Source organism: Lytechinus variegatus, chromosome 17, assembly GCF_018143015.1.
Source record: "Lytechinus variegatus isolate NC3 chromosome 17, Lvar_3.0, whole genome shotgun sequence".
Classification (NCBI taxonomy): Eukaryota; Metazoa; Echinodermata; class Echinoidea; order Temnopleuroida; family Toxopneustidae; genus Lytechinus; species Lytechinus variegatus.
Window position 1 is genome coordinate 4,894,350 of NC_054756.1, and position 14,049 is coordinate 4,908,398.

Consider the following 14,049-nt stretch of genomic DNA (forward strand, 5'->3'; position numbering starts at 1 on the left):
GGTAGTGTTTTTTTGAAAATTAGCGACATCCGTGACTTAACGTGTGAATGAGCACAACATGAAAAAAATGACATCATTCTGTTTTAGGTCCAGTTCAAATCTACTCGACTTTTCTCATTCTTTATATTTTGATTTGTTATGAATATCAACTTTTTTTGTTTTAACCTTTTTTTATTCTAGGTCTCTTTTTTACCATGACTAACCATCTATCTTTATATCACCAGTTCAGGAAGATGAAGCTGAAGGCCCTCAGTACCTCTTTTCAGCAGGATAATTACAGGCCTCCAACTTCATTGCACTCCAGGTCTCGGTACGCTCACACCTGAACTTCGCAAACACTGGAACCAGACCTTACATGGAGCTTCAGTTCGACTTATTAATATCCTCTCTGAACAGTGTGTTGCTTCTCTCGATTCTTTTTTCAGCTGTCATCAGTAGCCTGGAAGACGAACTACGTTCTTGTTCTACCCACACCCAGCGGCTCAGTATAATGATGAAATTGAATCTGATCTCTCTAAACACATGTCTCTCCTCACTGAACGCAGGAACAGGAAAATACTAGTAGGCAACCTCACAAAGAAGCGACAACGGTCAAACAGATTTAGACGACATACGAACAACAATGATTCATCCCCCCATTTGGTTGTAAATCTCTCATCCCCCCCTCTCTCCCAAGCAGAAACATCTCTTCTCTCTAAAGGGCTAACGTTTTGCCCAACGCCACCAGTAGTTGAACAAATAGCTCTCAGCCAAGACCTCTCTACATTCTATGGCATGATATGTCTCAAAGAGTTCTTTTTAGATGAACCCCCTTCTGATCCCGAGCCCTTCTGCCAGAAAAGCACATGGACTCTACCCAAGAATAGAGTTCCTTCCCTTGAAACTTACATTCAAGCTGTCTCATCTCAGGTTTGCTCCACAAATACCCTCGACACCAGAGCACATGAATACCTTTCTCGAGAAGAACGCCAGGCCCTCTCATCACTCAAAAACAGGTCCGACATCATCATCAAGTCTGCAGACAAAGGACCAGCCGTCGTCGTTATGGACCGCCAGCAGTACATCGATGAAGCCATGAAACATTTCAATAATCTATCTCACTAAGCACTCCTCGATTCTGACCCTACTTGTAATTTCTCCCAACAGATCCAATGGACACTGGATGACATGAAAGACCACAAGCATCTCTCTGAGAAGGCCCAAAAATTTCTTTCCCCTACTAATGCTAAACCTGCCCAATCTCCTCCCCAAGATCCATAAACCTTGCAACCCCGGTCGACCCATCCTCTTAGGAAATGGTTCCCCAACAGAACATCTCCCTTTTTGTTGATTCCCACATTAAGCCCCTTGTCTCACGTGCACCCTCTTACATCCACGTCACTCCAGACTTTCTCAGGAAACTAAATGACATCAAGGAAAGATACCCGAGACTGCTATCATCGGCACTTCCGATGTTTCTTCACAGTATTCCTCACGATGAAGGTATCCAAGCATCATTTGAAGCCTTGGTCGCCAGTGGCCATTCCAGTCCCCATATCCGACATCAAATCTCTGATGTCTCATATTCTAGCGAAAAACAACTTCACATTCATGGGCATGCACTACCTACAGATATTCGGTACAGCAATGGGCACCCGGATGGCTCCTTCATTCGCCTGTCTCTTCATGACCAAGCTGGAACAGCAGATGTTAGATTCCCCCTGTCGCCCATGGATTTGGTGGCGTTACATAGACGATATTTTCTTCATCTAGACCAGGGAGGAAGATAGCCTCCATACATTCATTGACCACATCAATTCCTTCCACAGGACCATCAAATTCACTTCTGATTTCTCTCAACAGGAAACCCTCTCCCTTGGTGTCACAGTCCAGAAAAAGCCTAACGGTATCACCACCACCCTGTACACTAAACCCACATATACCCATCAGCACCTCCACTCATCCAGCTGCCAACCCCGTCACTGCAAAACCGGCATCGCTTACAGTCAAGCCCTCCAACTTCGCCGTATATGCTCCGAGGACCCTGATTTTTCCCTCCATGCCAGGAATTTGCAGAGACATATCTGTACCAGGGGCCACGGTGCCAGGGCAGTCCAACTGGCAATTAACAAAGTTCGTTCTCCCCCCAGATCTGAAGTTCTCAAACCCAAAAGTGACAAGGAGACTACCGACAGAATACCCCCTCTCCGCAAAATCGTGTGTGATAACCACACACTTCTGATCGTCTCCGACAGGCCGTTTCCGATACTCCCCTCTTTGCATACCGACGCCCACCGAATCTCAGGAACCTCATTGTTCGTGCTGAAGTGCCCTCCCTCACTAACCATTCTTCTCCCATACTTCATGGTACCTTCAAATACACTAGCAACAGGTGCATCATATGTGAAATTCTACCAGCCTTTCTCACCAAACCAAGGGCAACATCACATGCACTACCACTAATGTTGTATATCTCATCACTTGTAGAGTTTTTAGGGTACAATACATAGGGGAAACCAAGACCACACTCAAGAAACGATTCTACGGGCACAGATCCACCGTCAACACAGCAAAGCTGGACACTCTAGTTGGCCGCCATTTTAACCTTCCCAACCACTCAGTGTCGGACCGTGACCCCGAGGAGACAAAGCATGCAGTGGGGGGGGGGGCACGGCATTGTTCACAAACAATGTCGTGCCCCCCAATGCTTTGTCTCCTCGGGTTCACGGTCCGCTACTGCAACCACTCCATCACTGACATGATGCTACAGGGCATCGAATCTTTAGGTACCCGTCCTGACTCAGTCCGTACTAGCAGAGAAAAGTTCTGGATGAAACGAATTCGCACCACCTAACCTCATGGCCTGAACATCCAAGAGGGGAGCGACTGATTAATCTTTCCTATCCACTGTCAATATATATACATATAATTTTATTTTATAGTTTCTTCCTCTACATTCCTCCCATATCTCATACAAACTCAGCTCCAATTTTTCCTTCCTTATTCAGGCCATCATTATTATTATTATTCTTTATTCTACACTCACCTCCTTTAGATTTACCACATATTTATTTTGCTTATTTACATGTACACTATAGTTTCTACATATACACCCCCTTTCTCATACAACTTCAGCTTCTATATATGCTTTACCTTTTTAGGCAATATGCTATATATATATATATATATATATATATATATATATATATATATATATATATATATATATATATATATATATTTGTCATATACATTCCTTTTTGGATATATTTATGTACATATATACTTATACATATACATTTACACTTAAATTCATCTCTTTGTTTGTTTAATGCGTTATCATATATACCTACATGTATGTCATTTGCACATTATCAGTTGTTCCCCCCAGTCTTATGCACTAGTTTATTATGCCTTTCTTTGTAGCCTGTGTAACCCACCTCTTACTAATTCTCTTGTTATTCATCTTTTCCTCATACTCTCTATCATTGTTTTGTTCCAGATCCTGTTTGATGTTCCCTGCCTCATTATCTTAATCCTCTTAGCTTGAGGTCTTTCATTGGCCTTACGTACACTAGCTTCCCTTTCATGCCTTTGTGTCTGTCTGTCTGCCTTCTCCTCTCTTTCATCCCCTTCTCTAACCTGAATGGTCATCACTACTCACTAATTGTCTCCTCGTTTCTAGTGTTGCTGTTGCATGTCTGTGGTCAATATTATGGTTGGTCCACTTTATATGTTTGTCATTTTGCCTCCAACGAAGATTATGCTAGGATCGAAAGCTTAATCCCTTTTTGACTTCGTTTTAATGACTTGTTTTGCAAAAGTACAGTAATGCTTGCTTTCATGGTTTAAGAATCACAAATTAAAGACAATATGAGTAACTTTCAAATTTGCAAGAGTGATTTGAATTCATTTCAGTTCATTTTCAGTGTGATCAAACAAGTCAATAAAGCAGAGATTTTTCTATTTTTTTTTGTTTGTTTTGTGCTCATTCAGCCATTAAGTCACGGATATCTCTAATTTTCGAGAATATGATTCCGAACAACCCTAGCCATATCCCATGCCTGGTTTCAACTTGAATAATTTGTTACACTGGCAGATCTGAAGGGGTCTTTATGGGGAACTTACTTTTGATGTTGTGTTTACATAGGCCTGAGAAATTTTACATGTCCAGCAGCTTTGGTACCCCTTGTAGAGAACAAGGGTAGACGTAGCTTAAACCAAGGTTCCCCATAGCCATCTGTCCTTTGCCATGTTTGCAATATATATATTATACAGATATTGCCTACCTAGACTTTAAATATAACATTTCCACTCCCCGAAGGAGTTATATTTTTCCCAAGGGATGATATTTTGCCCGGAGAGCGCAGCGCTGAGGGAAAATATTCTCCCGAGGTGAAAAATATGGCTTCGTAGGAGAGTTGAAATGTTATTTATTAAAACGATAGACCAGGCAATATCTGTTATACTTACAGTTCTCGTATAGTGATTACGCTACGAGTGCTGGTTTTCTAGTGCGTCCCCCAAAAACTATACACTTTTGAAATGGCTGCCAAATAAAAAATGTATCATTTTGGGGGAAAAGAATTAGATATATGGAAATCCAATAAAGTCAACATTCAAATGAAACCAAAAAGATGAAAAACTATTCATGCTTGAGCGAGCACTGCCAACTGAAACAAAGGGTATGAAAACTAGGGTGGGCCAGAATTAGCCTTCCAATTTCTTTCAGGTTTTTTTGTTTGGTACTTGCAAAGTTGAGGGTTATTAGGTGATCAGTTGTGATCAGTCTGTTGTTTGTGAAAATTTCATGCGTTATTAAATTAAAAGTTAATGCATGAGTGCCTGATCATGAATTGCAATTTTTAGTGCAGCATTTTGACTTTATCATGTGGATCTCAGCAATGTGTTCATGAGAATCAGGAGGGGAATAAGGGGTAAGTTAGGACTTAAGTAGGTGAAGTATACGTTCATGGGATAAAGGTCAACAGAACATTCCCAGCAGCCACTCCCTCCATCTCCACCCCCTTCTCCCTCCCCCTCTCACCCTGAGAGGCTACTCAGGTAGGCCGGGCAGGAATTAGTCTTACAGTTTTTTTTTAGTGGTTAGCTATCCTTTGGAACTGGCAAAGCTAAGGGTGTTAAGCTAAATCAATGAGTGAGATAAGTTTCGGCTTCTTGGGCAAATTTCATGAGTTATTAATTGAAATTTAATGCATGAGTAAACATGAATTGTAATTTTAGTGTAGCATATTCATCTTGTGGACCTCAGAAGTGTGTCCGTGAGAGTCAGGGTAGTGTGATGGTACCTGTTACAAGCAAGAGGGCGAGAAATGCCAATACTTGGTTAAAGGGGCATTCCTCTTCTTTTTGTCCTTTTACAAATTTATTATGTACCCTCCCCCTCCACCTCCATTTCCCAGCCCCCCCCCCTCTCTCTCACGGTCTCACTTCCTGGATTGTAGGCTATTCAAAACTTAACTGCCAAGTGACCGGTGGCTGATGGTCGGATTTTTATTGAATGATTACCAAGAAATTTACTGATTATGATGATTAATAAAATAATTTATTGACAAAAACTGAATGTTTGATTGATCACATTGCACATTAAATGAGTTGATTTACTGATAGATTGTTGATTAAATGATTGATATGAAAAAGTTGATGCCCAAATTTAGAGTTTATCATTAAATCAACATTCTGCTCTGGACTTCACACGTACATGAGGGCGGGAAATATTGAGGGGGCGGGTGCAGAATGCTCTGTTGACCTTTATTCCATCAACCTACTTCTCCCACTTACAGTCAGGGAAACTCCCGGTTTTCCGAGATCGTTTGAAAAGTCTCTTTTTCGAGATAGTTGCGTTCACCGAAGCGTGAATCACCGCTGAAAACCTTCGCCCTGTGTAGTCTTTCTCTGCTGTTTTCAGACCCTTATGTATGTGCGCGAAACACTCGGTAAGAGCGGTGAAAATGTGTACGCGTGTATACAACCGTGCATTGTTATCTGTAAAACATGTGCCTCTCCCCCACCCTCTCTCATTTATTGTCAAGCATTCAGTTTGATTTTCGTTCATCACTTACCCTTAATCCGGACGTTAAATGTGCCGTAATTGGACCATATTTTTGGATCCACCGTCATGCAGCAACATGTATATCCGTAATATCCAACTTTCATGTTAATTCCTGAGCATTCATCTTCAGCTTATGATCTGCTGCACAATCCATGATCAATACATTATAATATTATTTCCACTAGTGCCGGCGGAAGTCATGGAAATTATTAAGTCGATATGCGATTTCAAAACATGCCAAATACCGTCTGTCCTAAAACAATCATTGGCTGGTTGACGAAGCCAAAGAATTGGTAAAAAGAATATTGTATTCACCTTCAAAACAAACATACTGCAAAGTATTTGGGCTAGCGGTCACCAAATCAAGTGCAATATGAAAGTCTGCCTGTCAGCTCGATCCATGTCCAAACTTCCCCCAAACGTCCAGCACAGATGAGAATACAAGCAATATCATGATGTCATGTCATTATGATAATGACCATTCTCCATTCGACATGATCCATGCTAGCAGTGAACAGGTGTGAGATCAATGGTTTAGATTATGAACATTATGAAGATCGAGAACTGCATGTCCATTTTCCATTTAGCCCATGATAGCACTAACCGCCGGAGAGCTGGTTAGAGGTTATTACCATGGGAACGAATATATTTTCCAAGTCTTTCTTATCAGATATTACGTAATGCCGTACCCAAAATAACTTTCAGCATAATCATGGAAGGTCCATGGTAGTACCATGGAGCTAATAGCTCTATGGTAGTACCATAGGGACCATAGCTCTATGCACACTTTGTACACGCAGTACACACACCACACGTTCGGCTACAACATGCAGCGGAGTATCGCGGCACAAAGGCTGAACGCAGAGACTAACGTCCTCTTACGAGAACTTTTGCTTGCATTTTTTCATCATAAATGTGTCTTCTTTCTTCAATAGCATCTAAGCACCACGGTGGCGAATTCTCTTTTTTCGAATATAGATGAGAAATTTAGTTTTCTTTAACATATTTGAAAATAATAATTCGCCACCGTGGTGCTTTTTTATATGAATTTTTTAGTGAGGGTATGTCAGAAAACCCCAGGAAAGCTATTCGGTGAGATCCTAAAAGATTACATCATGCGTCCACAAATCCCTGTTATTCGAGATTCTGTCGCTCTCGCAAAAGCGGGAGTTTCCTTGACTGACTTAAGCCCTATCTCACCCCCTATTCTCTCGACTCCCATGAACACATTGCTGAGAAAGCCTGAGATCTACATGATAAAGTTGAAATGCTGCCCAAAAAGATATCCAAATGATAAAGTTGAAATGCTGCCCAAAAAGTGTAATTTGTGTTCACTCATGCATTAAAGTTCAATTTAATAATTTATGAAATCTGTTGTAAACAACCAGAATCGGTTACGGTTGATAATTAATTTATCACAAAGCCCTTAACTTTGCAAGTTCCAAAGGATTTGGCTCTCAAAAACTGACATTAATTGGAAGGCTAAATTCAGCCCACCCTAATTTTCATACCCTTTGTTTCAGTGGGCAGTGCTCACTTAAGCATAAATAGTTTTCCAACTTTTTGGTGTCATTTGTAAGTTAACTCAATCGGCTTTTATATTATGTAAGTTTTTTTTCGCGAAAGTGCTATATTTTTTTTTATTTGGCAGCCATTTCAAAAGCGTATAGTTTTTTTGGGATGCACTGTATATATAAACTCCGAGGACAATAATATTTTAACGAACTTTCGCCCATAGGGTCTTGTCATGTTACGACAAATTTATTAGATTGGGTCAAAATAATTCATCATAAAGATGCACATATCTAAAAGAGTGAGCAAAAGCGCGTAAAAGATGGCAACGAAAGGGATACGTCATAAATGGGAAACGAAAAAAGACAGTAGGAGAGGTAGAAAGAGAGAGAGACAAAAATGTGAAAGGGAGTAAGAGAGAGGGGGAGAGAGCGCTTGAGAGAAAGAGAGAGAGGTTGAGAAGGAAGGAGGGAGAGGGAATAAGGATGAAGAAGGAAAGGAAAGTAAAAGAAAAGACATATTTTTCTCTCAAGCGCTCTCCATCTTCCGCCCTTTCTAATATGTATATTGTGAAAGGAGTGGATGAAGAGAACAATGGTAGGCGTAGCTTAAATCAAGGTTCCCCAGAGCTATCTACCCTTTGGAAAAAAATGATGCTGAAAAAATGTCTCTGCAAATGTTTTGGCATCGCCAATTTTCCAAAGGGTAGATACTTCTTGCGCTAGCGTACCTACGGTCTGCCCCCCCCCCTGACGAGTCACAAGACTTTTTTTGTCTTGCTTGTCAAATGTATTTTTTTTGCTTGTCAAATTTTTTCCTGGTACGAAATCCTCTGTATTTGTGGTTGGAGACATTTACTTTTGGCTTGTCAATTTTTTTGGCGGGTGATTTTGCCCCCCCCCCCCTGTGGAAAATCCTAGGTACGCTACTGGCCTTTGGGGAACCTTGATTTAAGCTATGCGGCATATAGGGGGAGAAGAAACGAGAAAGAGAAAAAATGCACAAGAGCTGACTGGAGACAAAAGCAATAAAATTAATAAAAACCCAATCACAAGGGGGAAAACAGTCCAAAAGGTGAAGATGAATCTACGGTAATGGGAATTTTAAAATCCGAATAAGCGATTTTGTTTTTTAAACTTAATCAGAATAATTTGTTCCGTACATTAGAATTCAAGCCTGGGCTCCTAATCGACCACATAACGATAATGATGGAAGGAGCAAAGACTGTGTTTGTATCTGGTATGACAACGGCGATAGGCATGGACTGTTTGATGATTTTCCTTGTTCAAGTAGCAAGTCCTACATTTGCCAGAGAGAACTTTGTGAGTGAAAATTATCTTTATCAATAGGCTTTCATGTATTTTAGTTCATAATAAACGTTGGGATAATACTACTTACGTCTTGGTACAGAAATTTAATGTTAAGTTTATAGGCCACCGTCATAAAGATCTAATTCCTAGTTCTCTGGGTTAATGTTCGATATAACAGGCTCACGCCACATTCATTAGTAATGATTGCAAATGGGCCTTACTAAAATTGATTTTTCGTTTTAAATAGAAATATATGAATCTTAGTTTCAAAGGTAAAAGATATCTTCAAATCAATTTTACTTGCTAAATTCCACGTGTTCTCCATGATTAAAGTCTACTTTTATTCGCATAACTATTTTAAAGTTCTGCGCAAGTCATTTTTCACTAATTTTTCAAAAGTAAGTGGTGCTCACTCAAGCGGAAATATTCTTCGACAGTTATATCGTCAATTGCTTAAATGAATCTTTGCCAATTTTAAAATGTAGAAAAATCTTCAGGATATTACAAAAATTTTAATTTCACAGGATTTTTTCTAAGTGTAATTTTTTCTTGATACGCACTGTATAAGATTACTTATTTTTAATATGGTACATAAAATTATGCATTCAATTTTAAGGCACATGTTGTGGATACAAGTTAACATCTTCAGTGATTTTTTCATGAGAATAACAAAATTTCAAAGTTTTTATGAATATTTTTTTATTTAGTTTCGTTTGGAACTAGATATAGAAAAGTCACCGTCCGTAGAAAAAAAGACTAAGTATTTTTTTTTATTTTTGTAACACCAGACAAAATGTAGAATGTACTTCACTAGCCACATTTATGAGTTTCGTGTTCAATTTTCAAAATCTAAAATGATTTAATTGGAGAAAATTGACATTGTACTTAGGTTTTGCTAAAAGGAGCTAAATCCTGAAAGATGAAATTAAAAAAATCTGTAAAAATTGGTAATATGCTATATTTTTGAAAACATGATTTATTTAATCTAAGATGATAGTACTTTCATGTATATAAAAACAAAGTCAGCAGTGGCTAATTGAAAGTAGTGAATTAAAAAACCTTGATTTACAGAAAAATATAAAAAGTGGTTTTAGTACCTCTTGGAACTTGATTGAGCTTCCTTGCAAAAGGGGTAAGATCCATTCTTCATCAAAAGCTATTTTCGTTTGTCTTACTCTGTAGACTTTTAGTAGCTCTATCAAATGATACCAAAGAATAGTGGAATTTCCCATTAAAACAAAGCGATTAGAACAAATTACAAAGAAAAATCACTTTTTTTCAAAAGGGGTCCGGTCCATTCCAGTTTCGTTCAAAAAGTGTTAGATCGACAAAGTATATTTTTGGAAAAGAATATTGAAAAAAATATGAAGACAGAAAGATTTCTTTTATACCCGATGTCATTTTCACGTGGAAGGGTATCACGAAAATTTTGTTTTGCATACGAATATTGCAATATGGGATAATGTAAAGAGTGATTTTCTTGGGGTGGATATGACCCATTTTGCAAACAAACTCTTCTGAAGAGCGCATTTGTCATAATTGGGTTAGATTTTATATTTCATGAAATTGCATTGTTTTTGTTTTCTCGACGTCTATATATATTTAGTGTCTCTGATGATACCAACGACAATTTGATTTTTTTTTAAACGTGAATAAAAGTGGCAAAGTAAAATAACATTTTTTTTCAAAAGGGATTGGATCCATTTCAGTATGCTAGCAAAAGGAGTTATGTCCACAATGCTAATTTTTTGGGAAAAAATATTTAAAAATTGAAGACAGGTAGATTTCTTTTATGCCCAGGTTTATGGTTACATGGCAGGGCATGCAGTACACTATGACAATTTAGTGTCTCTTAAGAATATTGCAATATGGGAGAATAAAAAAAAAATCAGAATGGTCCAAAAGGGGGATCTAGCCCCTTTTGCAACCAAAGTTTTCATATACATACGCTATTTTTGTCTGTTCAACAGCCTGTGACCCCTCGAATAGCCCTTGTCTTAACGGAGGAACATGTTTGCTCGCTGGTTCTTGTTCATGCCCTCAATTTTTAGAAGGAGTATTCTGTGAATCAGGTAAGAAAGAGAAACAGATAATGCTTGTCATTATTACCTGTATAAGACATCTGAGCAAGGAAATTGAAAAAAAATATAACCCTAGGTTTCATGAATATCGGGAAGGGACGGGTATATTTTTTTGGGATTTTCTCGGCCTCTCTGCGCTTACGACTTGGCATGCAGAGACAGAAATGTGAAATATACCTTTGTATCAACGAACGTAGAGGGCAGCAACACACGGCAGTGTTTAGGAAGGGCCACTTCGCTCAGATTTTGCGATCATTTTCTCCCAGAGCACCTTTTTTGAATTTTAGAGTTGATTTTTTCGTTCAATTTTACTATTTTTTGATGGATAGTGAAACCTGTCGGAGGCCGCGCGGGAGGATGCGTGCTAGTGCGTGGCAGTGCGCGTCATGCCACGACTGCCACGAATAGTTCACGAACAGCTGCACGTCGTGTTCACGAATAGTTCAGCACGACACCGTCCGAATTGCGCAAACTCGTCGTGCCAATGCGGGAAGTGTGTAAACTATGCGTGAACTCGTCGTGCCAGTTCGTGTCAATGTGGACACTGACGAGCACGCATTCGTGAACTATTCGTGAACTCGTTGTGAACTTGTCGTGAACAAGTCGTAAACAGTGCGAGAACCTCCCAGTTCGTGCCCCAAAATGGCACGACTTGCCACGACAAAATCGTGGCCAAAATTCGTGCAAGTGTCAGCCTGGCTTTTGTTAGTTTTTTTTCTTCCGCCTTCAAATTTAATTGCTGCGTCGTTTTTTTTAATCTTCTGTCCCTTTTCTCCCCACTCTTGGTATTCTGCCTATATTTTTCTCCTTATCCTTCATCTCTTGTGTATTCATATATCTAATTTAATCCTTAATTGTACATGATCTGTGCTGCGATGGAAGATTTTATCTGTATAAACCATTTTGAATTGAATTAAATTGAATTGAAAAAAGTGCTGAGAGGATTTCGGTGGTTACAAAATGAGCTTGGCTAAATGCGGGTGAAATTAGCAGACTGGTTTATTTATGATAGAATGTTATCCTGTTTTACTGAAGATTAAAAAAATTACACAAGTCTTCGGCCACTTGATCAAGGTCAAATGTCATGTAGCGTCAAGAACATAGTATTTTGTCATCATATGATAGGTGTTTTTGTGAACGATTGTTTTATAGTCGTTTTCAAAGTCAACACTGCTGCTATACTGCCAGAGGCGCTCCTCTTGCATGTATTGTTTTAATTGTGGCACAAATCGTAGCCGTTGGAACTAAGCCATGCTTTTCACACTGTTTTTCCCCCTTAACCCCAGGAAATTGGTGGGGGCTAAGGGGGGGGGGGATCTTAGCCCCACCAATTTCCTGGGGTTAAGCTTAGCCCACTTCGTTTTCACACTACGTTTTAGCAAAGTGGACTAGCACGGTAAATAGTACGGTATATCTGGCCCTGCAAAAAAGCAGGGTTAGCCGGCTAATTGTGATGCTAGCATCACAATTGCGGTGCTTAGAGATGCAGTGTGAAAATGAAACACGGCTAAGAAAAGTAGGGCTAAGCATTAGCCAATCACAGAAGTCGAATTGCACGTTAATCCCGCTCTGTATGGTATAATCATCAATATTCATGAGCTGATTGAGGGATAGTTCGGGGTTAAGGCATCAACCCCGGCTGAGCAGATAGTATGGGGTTAAGAAAGACAGTGTGAATCGAAAAAAAGATAGTATTAAGGATAGGGTTAAGGATAGTCCTGGGTTAAGGATAGTATGGGGTTAAGAAAATGCAGTGTGAAAAGCATATAAGCGATCTGTTGTAATCCCTTTGCCAAACAAACTGTAATTTCGTTTGATAAGAATATCCCAAGCTAGAAAATCATCCCGACCAAAGTTCGGAAAAGAAGCTTGAATACTGTAATCGAAATTGAAAACTTTTTGATTCCCCTGTAGGAATCATTGCAAACTGAATTCCAAATCGTAATGACGCCATCATAGGCTGCGATCTGAATCCGAACACAAATCGATTTCTGATTTTAGCATGTCTAGCATTGTGCCGAATGCAAAATAAAATTATTTTGCTTCTTTAAACTTTTGGATTTAATGAAAATGTGCTAATTAAAAAAAAATCACGACGTAGATGATCGCATAGTGAGTACTGTGCTTTGCAGACATGAAACGAACTTCGTATACCAACCCCGAGAATGATGGCAGTGATCGTAGAGAAGATGTTCATAATACCTTAATAATATGTACTTGCCTTATATATGTTGTTCCTTTACAGTTGAATGTGCTTCCAACCCCTGTGAGAACGGTGGGACCTGTGAGGACGGTGCTTGTTCATGTGAACCTGGGTTTTCAGGCATTTTCTGTCAAGATGAGAGTTCGTATTTTTATTGTTTGTTTGCTACTTTATCGATTTATTCCCACTTTTCAAATAAAAAAATACATTACAATAACCGTAGGAATGAAGGCAATTTTGTAGGGGGGGGGGGGGAGTGAAATCCTGTATTTTAAATACACATTAAAAAAACGCATTATTATTTTTTAATCCTTCTGTTCTGTACCTTTTGTTACCATTTATTTACTTTGTTGTTATTACGATTTTATTTGTATAGTTTTGTTCTATTTTGTTTCTTTTGCTTCAATACATATAATCCTGATGAAGGCCCTACTGGCCGAAAGCTCGCATTAAACAGTGTTAAATGAGATACCTTGAAAGCTACGTCTATCGTCAATGCCTTGATTGTTTTACGCCTATACATAGAACATGACGTGCTGCAAAGTTTTATGTATATATATATATAGATATAGGAAACTCAATATCAGAGTTGTATCTTGAGTATCATACATTGTCTTTTGCTTCTACCGTGACCAAAGGTGATCCGAAGTTAAGGCATGCAGAAGATTCGAAAATAGAAAGAGAAAGTCAATGATCAAGTAAGAACAATAAGTTTGGAGTTAAAGTATCAATGAAAATGATGGAAACAGCAAGGGATACGAATAATGATTCACAACATTGGAAATCAATGAAATGGCAATTAAAGATGTAATCGTAAAATATAAAAACGATAACTGGTCAGAGCGTATACAAAGGCTCGCAAAACAGGCAGGCGCGCCGGAACACTTTCAG